Source organism: Anomaloglossus baeobatrachus, unplaced genomic scaffold (genome assembly GCF_048569485.1).
Source record: "Anomaloglossus baeobatrachus isolate aAnoBae1 unplaced genomic scaffold, aAnoBae1.hap1 Scaffold_81, whole genome shotgun sequence".
In the NCBI taxonomy this organism is placed as follows: Eukaryota; Metazoa; Chordata; class Amphibia; order Anura; family Aromobatidae; genus Anomaloglossus; species Anomaloglossus baeobatrachus.
The window spans coordinates 544,827-549,504 of NW_027445195.1; the positions used below are offsets into that span (position 1 = coordinate 544,827).

The 4,678-nt window shown below is 48.1% G+C and overlaps 1 pseudogene; it reads left to right on the forward strand.

The window, feature by feature from the left end:
• Positions 1–2,517: 2,517 nt before the first annotated feature.
• LOC142288264 (U2 spliceosomal RNA) lies at positions 2,518–2,724 on the forward strand (annotated as a pseudogene).
• The last annotated feature ends 1,954 nt before the right edge of the window (positions 2,725–4,678 follow it).

Below are 4,678 nucleotides of genomic sequence, written 5' to 3' on the forward strand. Positions count from 1 at the left end.
GTTATATGTTCTACATTTCATTTTCTGCATACTTTACAAGTAGTAGAATTTGCTTTGATATAGGCAACTGGATTTTCACAATGAAAAGGCAAAGGATAACGCCCGAAAAAGACGCCATAAATTATGTCAGTGCCATCACTGACAAACCTGGATTGACCATGAAATACATCAATCCCCTTAAAGGTGAGTTAAAACAAGTTTTAACTAAATTGCCTTAATATTGTCATGCATTAGAATGACTGTCTTAGGTAATGATAAATATTTTCTACAGGAAGAGGAGTGTTTGCTGAAACTGAAATCGAAAAAGGGAGTTTTGTTGCAGAATATCGAGGCGAGCTCACGTATGCACTTACGATGGTAGACAACTACTCGAGATTTATGGTTGTGGTACAAGTCAAAGATCTAATGGCCCATACTGCAGCGAAGGTCTTCCAAGCACACTTATGCAGACCTCATGGCTACTCAGAGAGAGTCCTCACAGATCAAGGCACAGCCTTTGAAGCGGAAATCTTCAAGGACTTCTGCAGCTTTTACCGATGCAGGAAGATGCGCACTACACCCTACCATGCTCAAACCAATGGTTATCAACCTGCTCAGGACTTTACCCCATATTCCAGATGTGGCCTTACAAGTGATTTATAGAGGGGTAACAATACGTTGGGATCACCGGATCTAATCTCCCTTTTTATACACCCTAAAATCTTGTTTGCTTTAGAATAAACAATAACATCATAAAGGTATAGCAGTACCGTTTCAAAGTTTCGGTGTCCCAAGCAGCATTCCATCAGCCTCTGGAAGGTTCCTGGCAAATTGCACAGCTCGAAGGGCATGCTTTTGAACTCGCAGAGACCCATCGGGGTGGCAAAGGCGGTCTTCTCCCGGTCTGCCTCAGCAACGGACACTTGCCAATAGCGACTAGTGAGATCAAGGGTAGAAAAATAATTTGCAGTTCTCAATGCAGCTAGCTATTCCTCAATACAGGGGAGTGGTGCTGTCCTTCTTCTTTAACAGGACCAACGGAGCTGCCCAGAGGCTACAACTGTCACGGATAACCCCAGCCTCCTTCATGTTGCTCAACATGTCCTTGGTACACTGGTAATGTGCAGGTAGTTTTGGCTTATATCTCTCTTTGATGGGTGGGTGTGCACTTGTGGGGATGTAGTTTTTGACCCCTTTTATTCTTCAAAAGTCTAGCGGATGTTTGCTGAAGACTTGCTCGTATTCTTGCACTAGCCTGTAGACCCCCTTCTTGTGATGTGAAGGTGTGGAGTCAGTGCCTACGTGTAATTCCTTACACCACTCCTCTGGCTGACTTGGTGAGCTGTCACTGAATGGGTGGGCTGAAGCAATGGTGGATGCTGCTGTTTGGATAGCATGTGTATCTACTGAGAACAGCTTATCAATGGTGGCAAATCGGAGCAGCTTAATCTCTTGCTCTCCGCAGTTCAACACTCTCATGGGCACTCTTCCCTTCCATATTAATGAATAAAACTATGATGTAAATAGCATATAGATACCCCACAAATGCAGATAAAAGTAGGTTATGGGAAAAGGGGGAAGAGAGAAACAGGAAAATAGTGGAATAAAGTATACCTTCCAGGTGGGAGAGGAAATGGCAGCACAGCCAGTGGAGGTGAAGCAAGGGGAGCCTGCAACTAAAGAGTTGAGAGCGTTATCACATGGTGACTGAGCCTGATTGTAACGGGAGCATAGAGGTGCCGATCCTGTCTTACCTGCGTTGGTGTAGAAGTGGGTGTCCTGTGGTGGAGTCAGCTATGTGCAGTGGTGGCCGTGGGTTCTTTTATGTGCGACCGTAGTAATAACTGTGCCCACTTCCTGTATGGGAGTGGAATGCAGTGAGGGTAATGGAACGCACGCCTGCGCATTTGTGTTTAACGTCGCGCATGTGCAGAACGGAGAAAAGGCTGCGCTCACTTCCTAATGAAAGGGAGTGAGACGCATCTGGGAAGGGAAGGGAAAAGATTAGGGTTTGGGGATGATGAAAGGGCTTTCTACGGGCAAGGATGGCAAAGGGTGGCAGTGACGGAAAGTCAGGCAGCCTGTCCTGTCCTGTCCTGTCCGTCCGTCTTTTTGTATCATGAATTGGAAAGACTGCAAGGGGGAGGGGAGGTGCTTGTGTCCAAAAGGAGGAGTTATTCAGATTCATTGCAGTGGGCGGCGGCTGCAAAAAGCACCATTCTTCTTGTTTTTGCTCTGCAAAACAGCCTTTTCAAGGGTTGGCTTGGGTGACAAAATGTCTTCTGTAGGCGTGGGTTTGTCTCCCTCTCCCTAAGATGTGTCCGGTATAGGCCAGGGTGCCACTCAAGGCCGTAACCAATTCGGGTTATAGCTTCTCGGCCTATTGGCTAAGATCAAGTGTAGTTTCGGAGGACGCTACCTTGGTCGGTACTGGAAGGTGCCTGGGATTGCACGTCTGCCGGCCTTGAGGAAGTGTGTGCGCCTTCTGGTGACACATAGCCCTCTTGTGCCTGGACGGTTCCCAGGCAACGGGAGGCGATCACCTTTGTTATTTTGAAGTCCTACTGATAAACAGAAAAAAAAAAAAATTTAATCTGTTCTTATCAGTTTAATATCTGATACGTCCCCTCTCTGGGGACCATATATTAAATGGATTTTTAGAACAAGGAGATGGAAAAAATCTTGCTCTGTCCACTCCACGCATTGACCTGGTATTGCAGTACCTCCAGGACCGGTGCACCCCTTCTTAACCCAGTTTCCAAAAGCAGAACTCAATTCACCTGATTCAAATGAGCCCCATTAGTGAATTGAAAGAAAGCAAAAACTTTATATGCACCTCAATTTGGCCAATTCACTTTACACACTTTCACCCTTTTTTTTATCTTTCACACCTTTTACTTGCTTTATTGATGCAAAAAGCTGTGCCAAATAGCAAACTCATCTCCACTTAACTTGACCAACTCTGCTATGTCCCGTGCAGTATCTTATTCTCAGTCTTATCTAGATCATTTGCAATTGAATAGAATAGATCCCTTTTGGCTGCTTATGACTGTGTAAAATATGTAGTTTTACTGGGCTGGGATGAGAGAATCCATTGAAGCATGGTGTAGGGATTGTGGTTCCTGTGTGCTAAGAAGAGAGGCTGGCACCAGCCAGAAAGCCCCATTGCAGCCAATAATCACTTAATAACTTTTTCAACTTGTCATCATATGGGAGGCCTTCCATTCCTTGTAGTAGTCTAGTTGCCCACCTTTGAACTGACTCTAACTTCTGAATGTCCTTTTTAAAATGTGGAGCCCAAAACTGGTTCCCATATTCCAGATGTAGCCTTACAAGTGATTTATAGAGGTGTAACAATACGTTGGGATCACGGGATCTAATCTCCCTTTTTATACACCCTAAAATCTTGTCCCAAGCAGCATTCCATCAGCCTCTGGAAGGTTCCTGGCGCATTGCACAGCTCGAAGGGCATGCTTTTGAACTCGCAGAGACCCATAGGGGTGGCGAAGGCGGTCTTCTCCCGGTCTGCCTCAGCAACGGACACTTGCCAATAGTGACTAGTGAGATCAAGGGTAGAAAAATAATTTGCAGTTCTCAATGCAGCTAGCGATTCCTCAATACGGGGAGTGGTGCCGTCCTTCTTTTTTAACAGGATCAACAGAGCTGCCCAAAGGCTACAACTGTCACGGATAACCCCAGCCGCCTTCATGTTGCTCAACATGTCCTTGGTACACTGGCAATGTGAAGGTGGTATTGGCTTATAGCTCTCTTTGATGGGTGGGTGTGCACCTGTGGGGATGTGGTGTTGGACCCCTTTTATTCCCCCAAAATCTAGCGGGCTTCCCACCGGTAACCCGCTCCCCAGCTTGGATGGATGCTGAGGGAGCCCCTTTTGCCCGCAGGCTCTGGCCCTGGGAACTGTAGCCTTGGCGGTGACTGTGCTTCCCTCTACGGTGTGAGCTGTTGCCTTCAATCGGGTCTTGACTGCTGGGAAACCCTGGAGGTTCCTGTCGCTAACGGATTTGACCGGTTTTACGGCGACTCCTAGCCTGGTCGGGGTCCGTAGGCCCTGCCGGATGGTGCTGGCTTCTCTTCACTCCCCGATCTGGTACCGGCGGGCCACCGCCCATCCCCGGTCCGTACGGTTCACTCCAATCAGCCTCTCCTGCAGAAGGTCACCACCGTCTGCCAACCTTGCTGAGTGCCCGGGCCACACACCCGGACACGGTCAGTCTCCTCTCCTCTTCACTTCTCTAACTCCAAAACTGATCTCTAATCTGACTCCTTTTCCCGCCTCCAGGACTGTGAACTCCTCGGTGGGTGGGATCAACCGCCTGGCCCACCCCCTGGTGTGGACATCAGCCCCTGGAGGAAGGCAACTAGGATTTGTGTTTAGCTTCGGTGTGCCTAGCCGGAGTGTAGAGTGTGTTGGTGTAGTACCTGTGACGACCTGGCTTGTCCAGGGCGCCACATTCCCCTATAGTAAAATGCAGACCGTCCGCGGGCTGCCCGTCCATCACCGGTTTTATTTTCACAACTGAAAAAGAATAAAACGGTAAAACATGTAAAAGCATCATAAACGTTTTACAACGGTACAGCTTCCGCTCTTCTCCCACCCAAACAACCTGGCCCTGATGCTGCCCCTAAGAAGCGGGCAGCACCCCTTGACCCCAGTCCAGCACCAAGTTGCCCGAGCGGG